The following is a 23412-nucleotide window of genomic DNA, read 5'->3' as shown; positions in this document are numbered from 1 at the left end:
TACACATACAAGATTTTTTTTTCTTTTTTATTTTGTCCTATTAAAAAAATTATGATAAGTTACGCTTTGTCTCTTTTATTTTTTTTATTTTTTTGATGATGGACTGTCCGGATCAGTTTCAGGGCACCTAAACTAATTCAGAGATAAAGGCCTCTTTCATATGAATCAGACATATATCAAGTGTAGCTTCAAGAAGTTAATAATACTTAGGAGTTGCTTGAGATGACTTAAATAAGTGTATTTTTTGTTTTTTTACGAAAAAATATGCAGAAAAATAGAGAAATGATGTGATAAAAAAAAGATAAAAAGTGTGTACTTATTTAGAATAGCCAAACTTAACCTTAATAAAATCTAAACTTGAAACCTGAAAGTACACCCCAAACCCTTAAAAATTTTGTTCCTTAAAATTTTTTTCTTAGTTTTGCCTTCAAGTTTCAACTTTTTTTTCCCCACCTAAATTACTCCAAAAATTAATTTATGTCTAAAATTAGACAAATAATAACACATTACCAGTAATGAACATAAAGATATTTTATTTTGGAAAATGTTTAGTAGCTCAAATTTTTGTGGCTCAAATGGCTCAAATCTGTCAAAACAACGTCGTTTTACACTTAAAATCTGTCAAAACGACGTCGTTTTGACAGATTTGAGCCATTTGAGCTACAAAAATTTGAACTACCTAGCATTGTCGTTTTATTTTATAGAACTCACATATTTGACACAAATCACAATATAATAATATATTTTTATATCACATATTTTGAATGTTAAATTGATTCAACTCAATAATTTACTTTAATATATTCCATTCCACTCAAGAACAGAATCAAAAATTCATTTGCTGTGGTCAAGACATAAATAAATATTTTTATATGAATTGATATAAATTATTATTTTTTTGAATTCAAAAAGTAAATTAAAATTTAATAGTAAATTAGTACGTAAAAAATAACACGTAATCGGAATAAAATTAAATTTGTCCAAATATGGTTAAAAAAAAAATCTTAGTAATTGAAATCATACGTCCTAAATCATGATTCTTTTCTTAATATGTAAAATTAAAAAAAATTACAACTGTATCAACATGACATTGAAAAAAAAATAATAAAAATATTACAAATTGAAAACAACAAAGAAAATTTGAATCACATACTTGTAATGATGAGGAAATTAATAACAGAAGCAAGATTTTTTTTTTTTTTTTTTTTATGTTTCCCAAATTTATTTGACACCAAGAAAACTCTATGCTTTCAATAATAAGACGGCGTGGCTGCAGCAAGTTAAAACCCTTAGGTTTTTTTCTTTCTTCTTTTCCTTCTATTCAGCTTTTTTTTTTTTTTTCTTTTTTCTTTTTTTTTTGGGGGGGGGGGGAAGAGACTGGCCCTGGGCCATCTATTTATTTGATGGAGCCCACAAAACAGAAGCAAGGGGGCCATTTTACTTAAATATTTATATATTATTGATATTTTGTTGAAAAGTGATATATATTAGTAATTTCTTTTTATTTGAGCCAGATGAGTATTGTAACATAGACATAAAAAAATGAATTACCAAAAATCAATAATAATTTTATAAACATACATGTCGTATATACACATAAGTATGTACATATATGTTAAGATCAAACACAAACATTAAAATGGTATATACAATATAAATTAACAAATGTATACATGATAATACATGTTTCAGCTTGGAATGGGAAGTGCAGTGGAGACACTATGTGGCCAAGCCTATGGAGCTCACAAGTATGGAATGCTAGGCATATATTTACAAAGATCAACAATCCTCCTCATGGCAACAGGCATTCCACTCACATTCATCTACATATTCTCTAAGCCCCTCCTCTTGCTCGGCGAATCATCAGAAATACCGTCTGCAGCTGCCATATTCGTATACGGTCTCATCCCACAAATCTTCGCATACGCTGCCAACTCCACTGGTGTTGAGTTTGTCATGGTGGATTCTGGTGGTGGCTCAATTTGTGTATATATTGATGATTAGTAGGTGCAAGAAGAGATGGAGTGGGTTCAGTTTGCTAGCATTTTCTGGGCTGTGGAATTTCTTGGAACTGTCTGCTGCTTCTGGAGTTATGCTGTGTTTGGAGACTTGGTATTATCAGATTCTTGTTTTGATTGCTGGGTTACTTGAAGATGCTGAGATTGCCTTGGACTCTCTTTCTATTTGGTACGAAAATTCAAAATCTTTAAAAAGTCTACCTTAAGTTTTACCTGCAACAACATAGAATGTGTCTATTTTTAATTATTATTATTATTATTATTTATTATAATTGAGGTGTGTGACGTAGTTTATGTATATCTCAACTGTACGGGGAGCAAATATTCCGGCGAGTCCGTACTCCTTTCTTCCGAGCTCCGTTTATGTCCGATCACCTGCGAGCAAATAACGTTGAGCTGCCCGGCGGTGTGTGGCCGGAAAAACCCTCCGACGATCAAGTTAGCACACACCTTAGGATAGAGAGAGACAGAGAGAGAGCAGTGTTTTAGTGTAAGAATTTCCTTACAAGGTGTTCATCCGTCGCGTATGGAGGGCGCAGACATGCTTATATACCCTCTGCGCCCCATATCCACTCCCAGTCAACTCCTGACACGTGGCTCTGCTATCCCATCTGTCAGCATAAACCTTGCTGAACATCACCTAATCTCAACTGCCTGCCTTCTCAACCGGAGCCCGGCAACCGAGCTTCTCTAACCACGGCCGGGCTGTGCTTAATACCCAAGCACTTCACTGGCCAAGGCCAAGGAAGACCGGGCTACGCGGCATCTCGGCAAAGCCTAGCCCGGGGCACCTCCTGTGGTCGGCCTTCCTGCCGATCAAATGATTACCTCGGCTAACCACGCCTTTCCGAGCGCCGGTCACTCAGCTTGACTGGCTCCGCCATTGCCTGATCAAGCAGCTCGGTCCAACCGAGCACTGCCTTGCCGAGCAGCTTCTTTACGGTCTGGTCGGCGCATGTTTGGCCCAACTCCTGCCCGGCCCAATTCCTGGCAGCCCGTCAACGGGCGGATCGCCGGTCATCTCGGCCTCATGCATCATTAGGCTCTCAACCTGCTCGGCCGTTACCTCGGCCCACATCTAGATCATAAATCTCCCTCTCAATTGCCCCTTAATTCCGTCCGCGCGAGCATGACTGGGATTACCTATACTGCGACCGGGGTAACATTTCTTCGGTCTCCAAGATGACAAAGGGCGACCGGGCTAGTTAACATAACTGTCTGCAAACTTGCCCGGTTATACTCCTCGGCTGACGTCCTCTTCTTCGAAAGTAGCCCGGTTGGCTCTTCGACTCTTCAACCTGTCTCCTCAGTTCTGACGTCGCCATAAATGGGGACACGTGGCGGGCTGCCATTGGTTCTCGAGCAGCCAACCCGCCGTTTTTGCCAGAATTTGAATTTGGGCGGTCTCACCCTTGTCTATACATACAAGACCTCCCCAAACTCAATTTCCTCTTACTGCCATTCTGCTATTCGACTCCAGAGCTCTAGCATCTTTGTCCAGGCCTCATTTGTCGTTCTTTGCGTTTGTGCTCGAAGGAAAAGTAGTTGCCCCTCATTGGTAAGACCTCCGATCCCTCTTTAGTTGCTATTTTCTTTAATATTACACACATTAGGGCACTAAAACGTAGCTCTTAGGGCATAGGCCATAGAAACCGTCCCAAACCTCCCACTGTTCTTGGTGTTCTTTATTTTCCTGAAGAACACTGAAGAACTGGGGCGGATCGGGCTTCTGGTCTTCGTTTGATCCAAAAAACCAATCTAACCGAGCAAATAACATGTTTGTCTCAATCCCAGCAAAAACCGAGATAACAAAAGGACTTGGCCGCTCAACCGGGCTAACATCTGGTCTGCTTGGGCAACCGAGCTCCTTAGTTAGATTAGACAACCGAGGTGGTTTGGCACTCTTAATGACCGAGCTAAAGTCCAGCTCCTTTCGCGCGACCGTGCTCACACTTACACTTGCCATCCTTTTCCTGCAGAGTCCAAGGGGACCACTGTCCATTCCTGAGGCTTTTAGGACTGAGTAGCAACCAATTACCACAGTGCCAAACCCCTCAGCTGAGCTATCCTAGGCCGGCCACAAATGGGGAAATTCCGCTTCCTAGTGGATACTCCGGCCGCGCTGGCTGCGTTCAGGGAGGAATACGGCGTCCCGACCGATGTCCACCTGGAGCTCGCCGAAGAAGAGACCACGCCTTAGGGTAGAACAGAACAATGCCCCTTCACCATGCTGTCGATCGTCGAAGGAGGCCTCTGCTTCTCTTTGAACCCACTTATCACCGAGTTCCTACGCTGAACCGGGCTAGCACCCACCCAAGTGTCCACCAACACTTACCGGATAATAAACGGCGTGCACGAGCTAAACAATCGGTTAGGCATAAGCCTAGGTTTAGCCGAGATCCTGCGCCAATACACCCTAGGCCACACCGGCGACGGTCTCGCCTATTATCTCAAGATTAGACCGGGCAGAGAGAAAATCGTGACCGGCACACCAGACAAGGATCTTCACGACGATGATTTCTTCTGGGTGTCTGGCAATTACGAGACAGCCGAGGTACCGGGCTGGATGATAAGCAAAAACTTTGGCAGCACATGTAAGCCGCGCAAACTATCTCGGTTAATACACTTCCTTCGTGTTTTTGTACTTTAATCATTTTCTTTCTTATTTCTTTTGTAGCAATCCAAGCCTTGCAAGCCAACTATCATTTCCCCAACATAGAGGCAATCAGGACCGCGCTCCGCTATCGCGACCGAGATTGCAACCAATTGCTCGGCTACAGTCCCACATACAAATACTCCGCTCCCCGCCGGAGTAAAGTTACAGACTTCCTACGCGCTCCAACACCTCCACCAGATCCAACTTTGCCAGACGTTCCCCTCATTCACCTGACAGAGGAACAAGAAATGGCCAAACGAAGCAGAATCAAGAACCTGCTCACCGCCACATCCGCCGAGATGCCGAGCGTTGTCACTCGCTCGCCAACCGCCGATCAATCCAGCGGCGCCGTGGTTGCTCTTGCCTCTCAAGCGACCGGGCAGTCTAGCCGAGAACCTGCTCCACGCCGTGCTGGTAAAAGAGCTCGGGCAGACCCTTCTGCCGAGCTTGTCGCCGAGCTGACTACCGAGCATCCATCTGACGCTCCTGTCCCAATGCCGGCCTGGCGTCCACAGTTGAAGCACCGGGGTCAAGACATCCCGGCTACGGCTTCGATCAAGGGCGATAAAGAGTATTTGCTCGCCTTCGATCTTTCCAAAGCTCTTCTTCTACTGAGCGACGTGGTCGACAGCGACCACGTCCCTGACACTCGGTTGGTAAAATCGTCAGTGAAGTCCATGGCCAGGGTAAGTCAATGTACCACTAAAAATTTCACAAGTGTTTGCCCGGTTCCTTTTCTAATCAACTTTGCTTCTTGCAGGCCATTTAGAAACAACACCTCGTATTGGAGCGCATCCATAGACTTCGACAAAAGGCCAATGACACAGCCAGCCAAGTCGAGAGCCTCCAAGCCGAGCTCGGCCGGGCAAAGTCTTCGCTTGAGATGGCAAACGCAGATAACAACAGACTGCTCGGTCGGCTGGAAGAGGCTGAGAAAAAACGGGATGAGCTCCAGACCGAGGTACGCGCGCTCAAAAAGTCAAAGAAGAAAGACTGCCGGGCTGCTAACAACGCCGGCTTCAACGAAGCCGAGCAGAGCTATAAAAAACAAGTCTTTGCAGCACAAGACATTTACTTCAAAGCTGGCTGGAAGACCGCCTGTGAGCATCTCGGCCAGGGCTCTGACACCGACGTATTTGCCAATCCTTCTCCTGCTTCGCTACCGGTCTACCTCGTGCCATACGCAAACGACGTATTCAGCGCTTTACAAGCTGAGGTCGAGGAAGGGCTTGAAGAGGGAGACGTTGAGACAGATTCAGAGGCGGAGGATGCCGAGGTGCAGGAGCAGCCCGGCCATGACGAGCCCGGTGCACAAGACAAAAGTCCAACCATCAACCTTGAAGCCGCCAAGGACGAGTTTACCAATCTCTCCCCCTTAGTTTAGGTTTTCTTCTATTTTTCTATTTTTGCTTTCGCGCTTTTGATGTAACCGGGCTCTGTCCCCACCTTTTGTATTTACTTTCTTATCAATGAAAAAACTCAAATTTCGGCAAAACACCTCGCCACGGTTGTTATCAATTCCATCTTCAGCAAAACACCTCGCCAACCGGAATTCATAACTCGGTTGAAGTACTTATGCAGAACAAAACGAATTCTTAAACCGAAATAACCATCTCAGTTGGCAATAACAAAGTTGAACAAATCACCAACTCTTCCAACCGGAGTAAATCATCTCGGTTGGGAATCCTGGGTTGGACTAAACACCAATTCTTCCAACCGGAATAAATCATCTCGGTTGGGAATCCGCAGTTGGACAAAACACCAACTCTTCCAACCGGAGCAAACCATCTCGGTTGGGAATCCGAAGTTGGACAAAACACCAACTCTTCCAACCGGAGTAAACCATCTCGGTTGGGAATCCGAAGTTGGACAAAACACCAACTCTTCCAACCGGAATAAACCATCTCGGTTGGGAATCCGAAGTTGGACAAAACACCAACTCTTCCAACCGGAATAAACCATCTCGGTTGGGAATCCGAAGTTGGACAAAACTCCAACTCTTCCAACCGGAGTAAACCATCTCGGTTGGGAATCCAAAGTTGGACAAAACACCAACTCTTCCAACCGGAGTAAATCATCTCGACTTTTTCATTAAAACAACAGTCCAAATGTTAAAGCAAAATTACTTCATTATATTGACAAAAAGAATTACATTTTGGAGTGCAATGCCCAAAAATCCCCTTTGCAAAAGAAAAGAAAGCAAAAGCTTAAAAATAATACAGTTTCAAGTTGGCCGCATTTCATGGCCGGGGTATTGCTCTTCCCTCTAGATCCTCCAAGTGGTAAGCCCCCTTGCCCGCTAGACCGATGATCTTGTAGGGTCCTTCCCAATTTGCCCCTAGTTTGCCTTCACCTGGCACCAGGGTGTTACCCATAACTTTCCTCAAAACCCAATCACCAACTTTGAATGGTCTGGGGTGCACCGTCTTGTTATACTTCTTTGAGAGCTCTTGTTGGTAGGCGGCCACATGGATGAGGGCCTTCTCCCGACGTTCTTCCACTAGGTCCAGCTCCAAGGCAATAGCCTCGGCGTTCAGCTCGGGCTCAAAACTCTCGCTTGTAAGGGTGGGCATTCCAACTTCCAAAGGTATGACCGCCTCCATGCCATAAGCCAAAGCAAATGGAGTTTCCCGGTAGATCGCCGCGGGGTTGTTCGGCATGCCCAAAGGACGCTGGGTAACTCCTCAGCCCATTTTCCCTTTGCCTTCTCCAGCCATTTCTTCAACCCATCCAGAATAGTCTTGTTCGATGCCTCGGCTTGACCATTGGACTGCGGGTAAGCCGGAGTGGAGTTGTAGAATTCAATCTTCAAATCTTCACAAAATCCTCGGAATAGGCGACCGTCAAACTGGGTGCCGTTGTCAGAGATCAAGATCTTTAGCACCCCAAACCGCGTGACCACGTTCTGCCAGACAAACCGCTTCACGTCTTTCTCTTTGATTGTTGCCAATGGCTCAGCTTCAACCCATTTTGTGAAGTAATCTGTGGCCGCAATGAAGAATTTCCGGTTGTCCGGTGCTGTTGGCAGTGGCCCCACTATATCTAGCCTCCACATGGCGAAGGGCCAAGGACTGGTGAGGGGGAGAAGTTCCCTAGCAGGCTGATGGATCTGATGGGCGAATTTTTGGCATTTTTCGCACATGTGGACGTACTTTTGTGCGTCGGCCTGCATGCACGGCCACCAGTATCCCTGTGAAATAGCTCGGTAGGCCAAGGACCTCCCCCCTATGTGGCTGCCACAAATGCCTTCGTGAATTTCGTACAAGAAGGCTTCCACACTACTCGGGTGCACGCACTTTAGATAAGGACCGGTGAAGGACTTTTTATACAATGCACCAGATGGAGAGAGCCAAAACCGCTCTGACTTCACCCGGACTTTGTGTGCTTCTTTCTTGTCAGTGGGTAGAGTCCGGTCTCTGAGGAACAAGATTAAGAGGTCCATCCAGGAAGGACCCAGCGCGGCGCAGAGAACATCCGACTGCCCGGCGTCTTCAATGCTTGGCCGTGGAAGAAAGTCAATTAACAGGGGGTTTGGAGACGTATAATCTACCATGGAAGCGAGGCCGGCCAGCTCATCAGCTCGGCTATTTTCTTCACGGCCAATCTGTTGGACTCTGATTGCCTGAAACTGCCTGATGTGTTCCCTTGCCAGAGCTTGGTACTTCGCCATCCTGTCGTCCTTTGTTTCGTAAATCCCAGAGACTTGGTTAACCACAAGCTGGGAATCACTGTACACAAGTAGCTCGGCGGCCTTCATTTGAATAGCGCTCTTGAGCCCGGCGAGAAGGGCCTCGTACTCAGCCTGGTTATTAGATGCGGGGAAGCCAAGCATGATAGAATGTTCAATGGTTAGGCCATCCGGGGAGATAAGAACGATACCTAGGCCGGCACCATGACGGTTGGACGCTCCATCAACAAAAAGCTTCCACATTTCCCCCACAAAAAGCTTCCAGCAGTCTAATGGGTCTTGAGAGTTGCGAAGGGCAATGGGATCACGGTTTCTCGGCTGTCTGGGTTCAAGTTCTGTGATGATGGGTTCCACTCCAGCCCCCCTTGGTGATTCGGCACCGGACTCAGCAAGTCGGTCTGTAATGCTCAAGTCTGTAGGCAAATCATCAGGTTGCGGTGCTATGCCGGCCGCAGGTTCTGAGCTGTGGTGTTCCACTTGTTCCTCCATTTCTTCCCCCCTTGGTGATGCGGGACCGGACAGAGCAGATGGGTCGGTGATACTCAACTCTGTCGTCGCATCACCGGGTGGTAAAACCGTGAAAATTGAGGGCGCTTCGACGGTGCGCGCAAACTCCGCGTCGCTACCTCCACCAACTGGTTGTATCTCAGATGGTCTTGCGTGCATCTCATCATCTGCCACGGTAATATCGACCGGGCATACCGGATGAGTGCCAGGTGAGAACTCGGCAACGAAGTCTGCCAAAGTCTGGGCTTTGATTGCAGTGCGCGGTTGGAACTTCACATCAAACTGTCCCAACTCGACCGCCCACTTAAGAATTCGGCCTGAAAAGTCTGCCCGTTCAAACAGGGCCTTGAGGGGAAACTCAGTCAGTACGATGATGGTATGGGCGTAAAAATAATGCGCCAACTTCCTTAAAGCCATCATCAATGCCAGCGCAAGCTTTTCCAGCGGCAAGTATCTCGTCTCAGCCGGCAGCAAGGTCTTACTGACATAAAAAATTGGGAGGTGCTTGATTCCTGCAGCGCGGACTAGCACCGCACTGACTGCGTGCTGGGAGACGGCGAGGTAAAGATAGAGCTCCTCACCCGGCTTTGGGGTAACCAACAGTGGCGGAGAGGACAGATATTCCTTGAGCTCGGCCAAAGCTCGGTCACACTCTTCATCCCACGAGAACTTTGACTTTAACGCTTGAAAGAAAGGGCGGCAGCGATCTGATGACCGGCTTATAAACCGATTAAGCGCGGCGGCCATCCCGGCCAGATGCTGCACGTCCTTAGCCGAGCTGGGCTGCTTCAACTCTTGCACGGCTCTGATCTGAGTAGGGTCTGCTTCGATGCCTCGGTTCGTGACTAAGAACCCCAAAAATTTTCCGGATCCCACGCCAAAGGCACACTTCGATGCATTCAAGCGCAGCTGGTGCTTCTTTAAAATGGCAAACATCTCGGCTAAGTCGAACAAATGGTTTGCCTCCTGTCGGCTTTTTACCACCATATCATCGATGTAAGCCTCCATTGTACGGCCGAGCAAAGGAGCAAACATTTTGGTCACCATCCTCTGAAAGGTTGCTCCGGCGTTCTTCAAACCAAAAGGCATGACTCGGTAGCAGAAGAGTCCCCTTGGAGTCGTGAAAGAGGTGATCTCTCGGTCAGGCCCATGCATGGCAATCTGATGGTAGCCGCGGTAGGCATCCAAGAAACTGAGCCTATTATGTCCAGCCGTCAAGTCCACAAGCTGGTCAATTCGCGGCAAAGGGAAGCTATCTTTGGGACAAGCTCGGTTGACTGTCTTATAGTCGACACAAACTCGCTACTTTCCATTCTTCTTGGGCACCACTACAGTGTTGGAAATCCACCGAGGGTAGTGCACTTCCTGAATTGCTCGTGCCTCAAGCAGGTTCTTCACCTCCTCTGCAACTACCTCGGCGTGATGCAGTGCCGATCTCCTCGTTCGCTGGATGACTGGTTTCGCTCCAGGGAAGACATTGAGGTGATGGCAGATGAAACTTGGATCAAGGCCAGGCATGTCGTAAGGCGACCACGCGAAGACTTCGATGTTGGCCATCAAAAACTCAACCATCTCGGTCCTCTCTATGGTCGTGAGACTTGAGCCGAGCAAGAAGAACTTGTCCGGCTGTTCTGTATCAATTCGCACCTCAACCAATTCCTCAACAGCCTTGTCTTCGGCCTTAGTGCCCACATTATCCAGGACACCCTGGTCCTCCGGTCCCTCATTCATTGAACGAATCCTTTGGCAGCCCGGCTCCCGTTGACTGCCACGAAGCACTGCTTAGACATGACCTGATCGCCCCAAATCTCCTCGATCATAGCCGAGGGGAATCTCATCACCTGGTGGTAGGTCGACGCTACAGCTTGCATAGCGTGAAGCCATCCCCTTCCAAGGATAAGGTTGTACGTCGAAGGCACTTGTAGCACCCAAAACTCCACTTGCTTGACCACGGATCCCGCTTTAACCGGCAGAATAATCTTTCCCAAGGGCCACTCCGGTTGTGAGTTGAATCTAACCAGTGGCGAGGTTGCCGGAGCCAAGTCTGTTTCCCGGAGTTTGAGCTGCTTGAACGCATCATAATACATGATCTCGACCGAGCTTCCCTGATCGATCAAGATCCGTTTAACATCAAATTCCTTGACGCGCAGTGTTACTACTAGGGCATCATTGTGTGGCGTCTGGATACGCTCTAGATCCTTTGAGGTGAATCTAATCACGTCTTTTTCTTCAGTCTTTCCCCTTTTGATGGCAGGCTATACCGAAAAAACTTCCCGCATATGTTCTGCCTTTTTTATCATGCCCCGGAGTTCGCAAACACGCTCCGGTTCCACGATGCCGTGGATGACATTAATAACTCTCTGTGGTGGTGCGTCTCGGTCATCCTGTCCCCTGGGATCGACCGGAGCCTGATTCGGCTTTACGCCGCCATCAATGTAAAGATCTAGATGCCCGGCCGTGACCAGCTCTTCTAAGTGTTGCCGCAAAGAAAAACAATCCTCTGTTCGGTGGCCCCTCTCCCGGTGGAATGTGCAACGATACCGCGGATTGTAGCCCTTCTGTCCATCACCCAACTTAGCAGGAAACTGGACATACTCCTCGTCTCGGATTTCACTAAGTATGCGATAAATTGGAATCTTGAAAACCGTGGTGATGCCAGTCCTTGCCTTCAATCTTCTGTTAGCATCCGCAACATCATCTTGGGCGTAGTCATCCCGGTCGTTCCGACGTCCTCTACCCCGGTTTTTGCGATTCGAGCCACGGTCTGATTCCTCTGCTCGTTCATTTGTGCGGCTGGACTCTTGCCCAACTACGTGCACTTTGCCTGCTGTCTTCTTGTCTGTTGCTACCGGAATTGCCTTCACGGTAGAAGCTGACGCGTCATCCTCTACTCGGATGTGCTCATTGATGCGCTACATGAGCTGGCCCATGGAGGTCGGTTGGTACATAGTCAGCGAGTCCCGCAATCTATGACCGACCGAGAGACCACGCTTATATTGCGTGATTGCGAGGTTGACCGGGCAGTCCAAGATCTCGTTGAAGGTTTCCCAGTACCTTGAGTTGTACGCTTTCAGTGTGTCGTACGGTTCCATCTTGACACTCAGCAAGTGATCGACTTCCTTCGGTGTTTTTGTGTTGGTTTTGAAGCGTGTAACAAACGCCTCGGCCAACTGATGCCACCTTTGTATGCTCCGTTCCGGTAACCTCTCGAACCACTTTAAGCCTAGCTCGCCTAAACTTGACGGGAAGATTAGGCACATAAGTACGTCATTTCGCCTATGTCCGGCCATAACCTGTCGGAAGTGGCTCACATGCATGTAAGGATCGGTTTTTCCGTCGCAGAGTGTGAACTTAGGTTGGTGGAAACCTGCCGGAAGCGGTGTTGTTTCTATTTCCAAGGAGAAAGGGGTGGCGCTCAGCCTGGCCAAGTCCGTATCTTCAAAGAGTGGCACTGCTTGGCGGGGTGGAGGTATTCCGACCTCTTCGCTGGCGTGAACCCCATAGGATAACCGCTGGAACGCCGGTATTCTCTGAGCTTCGCGCCGGCGAGCCCGCTCCTTTAAGACTGCCCGCAAATCCTCTGAATGAGCGGAGTAAGAGTACCTCGACGTCGTCTCCGGACGTGAGGGTTTGTAGGTGCTGTCCTGCGCGCTGGACTTCTTTGCACCCGCGTCGGAATCACCAACCTGGTAACTTCTGGTAATAGATATGGACTGAGTACGTCGCTGACTCTGTCCGCCTGAGCGGCGGGATGAGGTGCGCTCACTGTGGTCTCTCACTCCAGCTACACCTTTCCCTTTGACATGCCGCTTCAGATCCTCCATCTCCACCGCCATTCGCCGGATGACAGCATCTTGGTCTCTCAACTTACTTTCCAGTCGCCTGGCGTGTGAGTCTCTCCTCCGCTGGTGACCGTCTGGACTCCGAGAATGACCATGACTTCTTCCGCGCTTATCCCGCGCGTCTATTGACTGTCCTCCAATGGGCGTCCCCAAGTCTGCCATTGGATGGATGGCGGGAGGACCTTCTCTCCTTCGGATGAACTCCGGGGTGGCTCCGTCTATGGCAGACAACGGAAACTCGTCGTTGTTCGCCATGGACGGCGATCAGATGAACCTGGAAGACAAGGTTTTGTCTGTCAAGCTTCCCACAGATGGCGCCAATTGTACGGGGAGCAAATATTCCGGCGAGCCCGTACTCCTTTCTTCCGAGCTCCGTTTATGTCCGATCACCTGCAAGCAAATAACGTTGAGCTACCCGGTGGTGTGTGGCTGGAAAAACCCTCCGACGATCAAGTTAGCACACACCTTAGGATAGAGAGAGAGAGAGAGAGAAAGAGAGAGAGCAGTGTTTTAATGTAAGAATTTCCTTACAAGGTGTTCATCCGTCGCGTATGGGGGCGCAGACATGCTTATATACCTTCTGCGCCCCATATCCACTCCCAGTCAACTCCTGACACGTGACTCTGCTATCCCATCTGTCAGCATAAACCTTGCTGAACATCACCTAATCTCAACTGCCTGCCTTCTTAACCAGAGCCCGGCAGCCGAGCTTCTCTAACCACGGCCGAGCTGTGCTTAATACCCAAGCACTTCACTGGCCAAGGCCAAGGAAGACCGGGCTAGGCGGCATCTCGGCAAAGCCTAGCCCGGGGCACCTCCTGTGGTCGGCCTTCCTGCCGATCAAATGATTACCTCGGCTAACCACGCCTTTCCGGGCGCCGGTCACTCAGCTTGACTGGCTCCGCCATTGCCTGATCAAGCAGCTCGGTCCAACCGAGCACTGCCTTGCCGAGCAACTTCTTTACGGTCTGGTCGGCGCATGTTTGGCCTAACTCTTGCCCGGCCCAATTCCTGTCAGCTCGTCAACGGGCGGATCACCGGTCATCTCGGCCCCATGCATCATTAGGCTCTCAACCTGCTCGGCCGTTACCTCGGCCCACATCCAGATCATAAATCTCCCTCTCATCAACTAATTTCAAAAATTAATTCAACTTCAAGGGATTGACCTAGTGAGTACAATTTAAGATATGGAATGTACTTATATATCTCAGATGCAATACTCAACAAACATATAAAGTCTAACTCGTTAATATATAATTTTAAAAGAATTCAAAATTTTAATTATAAATTTCCAACATATATTTTATCGATGAAAGTTACAATCAGAGAGAATTCAACCACACCCACACTCTTGACTAGGAATGGCAACGGGGCGGGGCGGGGCGGGGCGGGGCCGGGGACTACCCCCCCCCCCCCGCGTCCCCGATCCCCGAAAGTAATACTCCCCCCCGTCCCCGTTCCCGATCCCCAACGGGGACCCCTATCCCGGCCCCATCCCAGCCCCCGATCGGGGATCGGGGATCCCCGACCCCGGATAATCCCCGGTTTTTTTTTTTTTAATGTAAAACTCTATAAACATTAATAAACATTCTCAATCACCCTTCAATACTGGATGTATAAATTTTGAAATTTATCAATATCAACCCTAATAGCTTCATTTTTTTAATTAATTAAAACTGTAGCAACATCCATAAATCTATAGCAACATCTATCAGTTGGAATATCATTTTTTTAATTAATTAGATCAATAAATATCAATAAACATCCATTTAAAAAACATCATCTGTAGCAACATCCATAAACAAAGCTATCATCAATAAATCTGTAGCAACATCAATAAATTTGTAACAACATCCATCCTAATCAATAAATATCAATAAACATCTTGTAGCAAAACATTAATAAACATTAATTCAGTAGCCCATACATACACAACCCACACACAAAGCATCCTGTAGCAACAAAATAACATAACCAAAACATGAACAAAATAACACAACCAAAACATGTGTCCAGCAGCACACAACAAAATTCAACAAGTAGCAAATAAAATAATTAATCCCAAGCACAACCCGCAAGGGATAGGTTACCCAAAAATTGAAATTAAAAATAAAAATAAAAATATCCATTACAACAAAAAAAACAATTCCATTGTTTCTTCAAACCCATACAAACCACACAACTTCCATTATCTCCTTCAACTTGAACTCCTGTTAAATAACAAAAGGAAAAAAAATAAATAATTAATACTAATAATAAAATGTAAAAAATGTTAATTACAACAAAAAAGATAACAACTAACACAAAAGTGGCACATGACTAATCCGACTCGATCTCATCATCATCATATATAGTTGCATAGCCCACCGATTCCAATGTTGAATTTCCTAAAAAGTAAAGAATATAAATTCAATAGTGAAATTATTCCATGGTAATATAAATAATAAAAAGTGAAATAATAATATGTAAACTGGATGAAATAATACATTTCATCTCTTCACCCCACAACCAACTTTGTGCACACATTAATGCTTCTAATGTGTTTGGATGAAATCTACTACGATGTGGACTCACCAACCTTCCACTAGTACTAAATGCTGACTCAGAAGCAACAGTGGATACAGGAATAGCTAAAATGTCCCTAGCTATTGCCTGTAAAGTCGGATACTTCGGTCCACTAGCTTTCCACCAATTCAAAACATCAAAACCCGAAGTTCTCGGCAAAACATCATCTTCTAAATAATGGTCCAACTCTGATCTTACATTCTTCATTTTTTTACTTCTCTTTCTACTAATAAACAAATCAAATTCAGAAAGGGTCTCTGTAACAATTTCTGGATGAGCAGAAGAGTCACCAACAACAACATCAGTCTCCATACCAACTCGGTGCTGATACTCTTGCAACAAATCATAACAAATATGACGAACCCTATCAACTTCATCTTCAGCTTTGTCTCCATAAAGTTTTTCAAAATAAAACTCCAATACACTCATCTTATACCTAGGATCAAGTACAACTGCAACCCCAATAACACCATGTATCACTAACCAATATTTATCAAATTTTTCCACCATTTTTGATGCCATTGTTCCGATCACTTCAATTTCACAAGAGAGCCATTGAGACAGTGTCATCCTAATCTCACATAAAGCTGGGAAACAAACATTGGCTGTGGGATACTTTGTACCAGAAAACAACTCAGTGATAGAAAAAAAAATCTTAAACCTCCCACTAATCTCTCTAGCAAACTCCCATTCTTGCTCAGTTGGCACAGTCTTATATTGGGGCTCTCTAATTTTCAACCTAGAAAAGACATCCTTATACAATAAGGCTGTCTGAAGCATCAAGTAGGTCGAATTCCACCTAGTTGCACAATCAAGTCCTAATTTCTTAGTATGTGGAATACGCAATTGATTGACTGTTTCTTCAAATTTTTCTACTCTTTTTGGTGTTGCTGTCCAATAAGCTACACTTTCTCGAATTTTCTCCACACCAACTCGGATGACATCTAATCCATCTTTCACTATCAAATTTAAAATATGCGCACAGCAACGCATATGAAATAAAGTACCACCCAACAAAAGCGATGAATTACTTAACTTATCCATCAACATGATAATCATGGCATCATTTGTGGAGCAATTATCAACAGTAACAGTCGAGATTTTTCTATCAATATTCCAATCCATCAAACACTCAAGCAAAGTATCACAAAGAACTTCTTTTGTGTGTGGACATGGAACATAAATAAACCTAAAATATGATGTTCATAAACAAGTATTAATATGCAAACTGAACTGAATAAGATAGAATTTTTCAATGATTTGCAAATTTACAAAAATATACCTCAAAATGCGACTTTGCAATGTCCATGAATCATCAATAAAGTGTGCGGTGACAGCCATGAATCCTTTCTTTTGATTGCTAGCAGTCCACATATCAGTTGTGATTGCCACCCTACTTTTATTATGCTCCACCAAACTCAATGTCTTCTCCCTCTCATAATCATAAATCTTTAAAATATCACTCTTTATCGTATTTCGGGAAGGCACTTTAAACAATGGTTGAAGTGCTGCTGAATATCGTTTAAAACCAACATGGTCTACGATAGAGAGGGGATATTCATGCAAGATTATGGCATGTGACAACTCTTTCCTAGCAAAATCTTGATCAAAGATATAAGAATTCATTTTTGGAATCTCTCTATTAAAGTTGTTAGTTAACACTTTTTGCCTTATGTCCATCACTTTCTTCCTAGTACAACTCTTATGGTGATCATGCAAATGCCTTGTTCCATTTTTTGAATCACCTCCTAGATGCTTATTACAATAATTACATATTGCCTTCCACACCCCATTGACTTCTTGTTTTTTAAAATGTTCCCACACAACACTTGATTTTCTTTTAGTTCCTCCACAAGTAGTATTAGACTCTTCTAAATCAATAACATTTTGATTAGAGAGGGGAGACGGTGAGTTCATAGGTGCGTTCGTAGGTGGCGATGAATGTTGTGACGCGTCACTCTCAAATGGTACTTGAGAGTTAACGGGTGCTTCAGAGTTAACTGCTACTTCAGAGTTAACATCTGACATTTTGAACCTTTATAAAAATAATATGGATTGAATTAAGTTAGGAACAATGTTAGGAAAAAAATTAATGGGAGAAGTGGTACTACTATAAAAAAAGAAGAAGGTAAATGATGTCAGATTTCATATTCCATGTTATGGAACTGTTAACATAGAAACCAAACATATCAAAGTTATATATGGTATGATATAATTTGTATACATATCAAAGTATTTATGTAACAACTACAATGTGCAGTCAATGTCCGTGCAGGTCTGTGCTACTTAGATGTAATGGAGCTCTCTAATTTTTTATTTTCATCATTAGAATGCATTGCTAGTGTTGTTTAGCATGCCTCGGATTATCAGCAGTTGTTTTGTTAATAGAAATAACTATGAATAAATTATGATGTGGTACACATTAGACTTTAGAGTTGATTCAATATGATTATAAGTTCCAATTTGTAAGCTGTAAGTTGACTACTAACTTGTGTCTTTTTGTTCATAGACATTGAGAGAGAAGCAAACCGATACCCTCTAAAATGAGTATGAAGGCCTTATAAACCATGGGCATCAAAAGGATAAAATAAGTAAAACTGTCTAGGTTATTTATTTATGTATTATAAAAGGTACATTTTTTGTGTGTAATTGAGCTGACACTAGAACATCTATATGTTTGATATCACCTTAAGTTTGTCTTGACTAGGCTTCAGTTCAATCCAAATGTGGATGATGTTTGACAGCTTCATTGAAGCTCGGCTTAAAATTTAGAAGATAGAATTAAGTTTGTACTATTAGAAGTGCAAGTGCCTAGTTCCTACTAAAATTCCATGATAATGAACAGAATGAGCAGTAAAATCCAAATATGAAACTGAACTTGAAGTCCTACTAGGCCTTCTCGTGTGCCATTATGATTGTGCATCACATAGAGAAATCAAATTTAATTAGTTAGCTAACTGACCTGCCACTTAGTTTCCTATGATGCTTTGGTATTTGGCAAAAATTATATAATTTTAGTTTCTTTGGCCAGTGATTTAATCATGCTAGTCTATGTGTTGGTTTTCTTTGTGTGTGTGTGTTTTTTAAAATTTGCAGGTAGGCACCATTCTTGATACTGCAGATCAACTTGTGGAAGAACAAAGCCTGGACTCTTTGTGTTCTGATAAGTAGGCATCTCTGTTTTCCATGACTGTTTTTTGGTACATACATGCTTGGTGATTTTTAGGCTTAAACTCAAGGCCTAAAATTTTCAAATTAAACTCAAGGCCCAAAACAGATTAAAATGTCCTAATGGCTAAAGATTTTTTTCAAATCTCTCAACTTTCATTTTTCCAAATTCATTTTAATTTTCAGATTTTAAATTCAATCATACAGTTTATAATCTTTATCTTTGTGAAATAAAATGGTCATATGTATAACAAAATATGAAGAATAGTGAATAGGCAGGTTCATGAATCTCACAAAATTACAGGTTTAGGCTCAAAGAATGAATAAGGCTCCCAGCAGAGAGATTGGGACGTTTTTGAGGGTGGTTGCCCCTCTCTGCAACATAAAAGATGATCAAATCAAGGATCATCTGAGCCGATGATTTCACCTCCCAAATCAACAGCCCTCTCCCTCTCTCTCTCTCTCTCTCTCTCTCTCTCTCTCTCTCTCTCTCTCTCTCTCACACACACACACACACACACACATTCACTCTCTTTTTCTCTGTGTGTTTGTGTTTGCGAGTCGAAGATTGGATCTTCTCCATCTTCTTCTCGCAGGAAATTCTATTTACACCCAAACAACTTCCCCGAAAGAAATGAAAATAAAAATAAAAATAAAAATAATGTTTAGGCAATCCTTACGATAGGGTTAGAGGCTGTTGGCACAAAATATTTATAGATCTAAACTCAAATATACAAAATATTTACAGATCTAAATACTAAACACTCAGATATATATATATATATATGTAAACCCTAGAAAGAGAGAGAGAGAGAGAGAGAGAGAGAGAGATACCGAAACAGAAAGAGCCGGAGGAGCGGCGGTAAGGGACGATCGGAGGATCGCCGGTGAGGAGGGAGGCTCGGCGGTGACAGATGAAAGAGAGAGGGAGAGACCAGTGGCGAGCGAGAGAGAGAGACCAGTGGTGAGCGAGAAAGAGAGAGAGGAGCGCCGTGGGTGAGTGAGAGGATCGCCGGTGAGGAGGGTCGCCGGTGAGGAGGATCGCCGGTGAGGAGGGAGAGACCAGTGGCGAGCTGCGAGAGAGGGAGAGGAGCGCCGTGTGTGACAGTGTGAGAGGGAGTTTGGTGTGGTGTCTGAATGAAAGGAACCCTAATCAAATACAAGCATATATGATATATATATATATATATGCAAGGACAAAAAGGTAATTTCGTCTCGGGGAATTAGCGGGGCGGGGCCGGGGCCAGGGAGCGGGGCCGGGTCCGGGTATGAAACATCTATCCCCGTCCCCGGCTCGGATATCATCGGGGATGAAATTTTAAATACCGTCCCCGGCCCGTAGGGGATATTTTTCGATGAATAACCATTAAATTTGGGGACGGGGGGTCGGGTCACCGTCGGACCGGTTTCAGATTACCATCTCTACTCTTGACAAGCACATATCACCATTGGACCAGTTGGTCCTGATCCTCTAACATTCTTGATAGAAATGTCAAACAAAAATTATAAATAAATAAATAAAAACAACGACAAGAAGTCCAGTTTTATGTGATCTGTCTCATTCTAATTATTTGCATAATTTGTTTTATAGACTTTTATATGTAGAATATTCAAAAAAAAATTTAAAATTAAAATAATTCAATTACGATAAATTGACAAAAAGATGAAATTAAAACTTAATTTTAAAATATAAAAAAAATTAACTATTACAATTATAAATAAAAATATTAAAATGAAATTTTGATAAAAATAGAAGAATACTAAGGCCTGGGAACAAGTTTTTTAAATATTTTTTTGGCTTTTTAGTTAAAATATGATGTAAAAAAAATTAGTATATTTGAGATATTTTTTGACTTTTTACAAAAAAATGTGTAAAAATATAGAGAAATAGATTATTAATTTTTTAATTTTTTTAATAATTTTTTGACTAAACCGATGCTTCCCAAATAAGATCTAAATGTATACGATTTTGTCATTTATGACAATAAAAAGTGTATTGTGCGACGTGTCCAATCATGCAAATCCCTTTCATGAATCAAGTCCAATCATTACCATTCCCAGCAGAAAAGGAAAACAAAAAACAAAGTTCAAAAGAGTATACAATATTGTTAAAGGATCACAATTTTTATGATCACAATAGTTTAAAATTGTCAAAATGACGTCATTATAGGTGCAAAATATGTCAAAACGACATCGTTTTGACAATTTTGAGCTATTGTGGCTCTCAAATATTTTCCAAGAGTATAGGATAGAATCAAAATTTTATTATTGGAGGATTTGAAGAAAAAAAAAATTGTTATATATATATATATGTATATATAATATGATATATAAATCATATATATATTATATTTAAATATAATAAAATAATTTTTAATAGAATAAAGAAATTTTCTTTTTGATACAAAAAAAAAATGAGATATTCTCCGTCCAGGAAGGACACGACAAAAGTATACATAGGTCCCGTTTGGTAGAGCTGTGAGAAAGTAATTATACCTTATAGTTTAATAGCTTATAGCTTATAACTGTGAACATAAGATGATTTTTGACTTATAAATTAAGCTTCTCCTCTCCCACTCACAGAATAAGTTAATTTTTGACTTACAAAAAACTATAAGTTATATTGTTAAACTGAACTAAATACATCAAAATAACTTAAATTAAAGTAAAAATTAAAATAAATTAGAAATAAACCTTACCAAACAGAGTCATATATATCCCTACATTTGAAGTGTGTGTTTATGGGAGGGACCTTGACGCGGTCTCTCCACAACTAACTTTCGATGTGCCAATTCTATGGCTGGGTAGGTAAGTCAAAGAATTGTTAATATTATTACCCAAAAAAAAAAACTTGTTAATATTAAATCAAATATAAAATAAAAATAAATTAATATAAATCGACAACGTAAATTGTTACAAAAGTTTAGTTTTGTTTGGGAACAGATTTTTATAGTAAATTTTTGACTTTTTTATTAAAATATGATGTAAAAAAAATTAGTATGTTTAGAATGATTTTTTAATTTTTTATGAAAAGATGTGCAAAAAGTAAAGAGAAAATAGAATCTTTGACTTTTTTATATAAATTGTTAGTTTTTTGATTTTTTTAGTGACATTTTAACTTTTAAATTAAAAAATTATGTTACCAAATGAGATCTTAATTTTCAATTAGCTTCTGTCACTGAGATTATATAACCTGAGAGTCCTTAATATCAAAGTCAATCCTTAAGTTAGGTCTCTCTTTATATTCCTACTAATTATAGTAGTTAGCTGGTGTAACACCTAAATCGTAGACGGCTGTAAGCCATTTAAATTAATTAGGCAGGAAGTCGTTGCAGATCAACAAAGCTTAAGTAGAACTAACTATTGACAACTACAATTACCTATTATGGAAAGAATATTTAAGGTTGCGTTTGGTTGTGTTTTGTAAATGTGATTTGAGAGTATGAGTTATATTTTAAGTTTGTGTGTTGTAGAATTATAATTTGAGTGTAGAAAATTTATTTGGTAAAGAGTTTTGAAAATAGTTTTGGAAAAGATGTTTGATTTGAGTGGGAATTGTTGATGTGATATTTGATATGTGATACAAAAATTTACAACTCCTAACTAAACATACAACTCAAAATTATTTTAAAGCACATTAAAAATTAAAAAAAAATTCAGAAAATATTTTCCCAATTATATAAATCAATTGCAAAAAAAAAATAAAAAAATCTATATAGCAGAGGACATCCAGGTGGATGTCCCCAAGGATGTCCGGGTGGTAGTCCCTGGGGACGACCGGGCTGTCTTCCCCTGGCCAAAAAAAATACAAAAAACGCGCAGAATGGACAGAGCTTTCGGCAGAGTTTTGGAAAATTAATTCCAAAACTCTTACCAAACATGGAGCTGAAACTAGCATGTAGAATCACATTTCAAAAGCACAACCAAACATAGCCTAAGTCATTCTCTGACTTAGTACCTGGTGAAGGTTTCTCTAAGAAATCTAGAGTTATAAATCAAAGTAATATAGAAATTGAACGGATGGAAGAGAAATTAGCCAATTAGAAAAGCCCAAAAAAGATGTGAATCAGTTATATAATAAAAAATTCAAATTCAAACAAACCTCTAAAATCAAAACTGTAGAACAAATCTTCCTTGTTACTCAAGATATAAGTAGGTAGTTCAAAGGAGCACAACACAAAAGTATATGGTATATATATCTGTACCCTTCGAAGTGTGTGTTTTATGGTAGGGACCTTGGTAGGGATGGCAATCTGAACCCGGCCCGACGGTGACCCGACCCCCTGATCCCGAATTTAACGGTTATTTCTCGAAAAATATCCCCTACGGGCCGGGGATGGTATTAAAAAAAAATTCCCCGATGATGTTCGGGCCGGGGACGGGGATACATATCCTAGCCCCGAACCCGGCCCGCCCCCGCCCCGACCCCCGCCCCGAATAGCCCCGATGTAAAATTACCATTATGCCCAGTATATATATATATATATATATGTTTATGCTTAGGTTTAATTCACTTCACTTCATTCACACACTCACAGATTAGGTGCTGCTCTCTCTCTCTCTCACCGCTTAGGGTTTCACCTCCCCCTCTCTCACAACGACGGCACGGCAGTGCCGCTTATCCCTCACTGCCGCTGTTTTCCCCTCCCTCTCTCTCACACACACGATGGCTGTCACTTTCGCTACTCCCTCACTGTCGCTGCTTTCGCCTCCCTCTCTCACTCTGTCACGCACGACACCGATGGCTGTCGCTCCTCCCTCACCGCTGCTCGTGAACAGATCGTGACCGTTGCCACCGATCACCGATCTGAACAGATCGTGAACCGTTGCCACCGATCGTGAAACGTGAATCTCTCTGAACAAATCTGAACAGATTGTTGATGATGCTGATAGATAGATATATATATATATATATATATATAAATATGTCTGTGTGTGTGTGAGATGAACAATCTCATATCTCTCTTT

General features: G+C 42.9%; 1 pseudogene; it reads left to right on the top strand.

Moving 5' to 3' along the window:
• The window catches only part of LOC145799514 (protein DETOXIFICATION 40-like), a 32738-nt pseudogene that overhangs the window by 781 nt on the left and 8545 nt on the right, over window positions 1-23412 (top strand).

The sequence above is a fragment of the Camellia sinensis genome, chromosome 9 (genome assembly GCF_055761805.1).
Source record: "Camellia sinensis isolate YWXY chromosome 9, ASM5576180v1, whole genome shotgun sequence".
In the NCBI taxonomy this organism is placed as follows: domain Eukaryota; kingdom Viridiplantae; phylum Streptophyta; class Magnoliopsida; order Ericales; family Theaceae; genus Camellia; species Camellia sinensis.
Note: the sequence above shows the minus strand (reverse complement) of the source record. Positions and strands in the feature narration are given on the sequence as shown.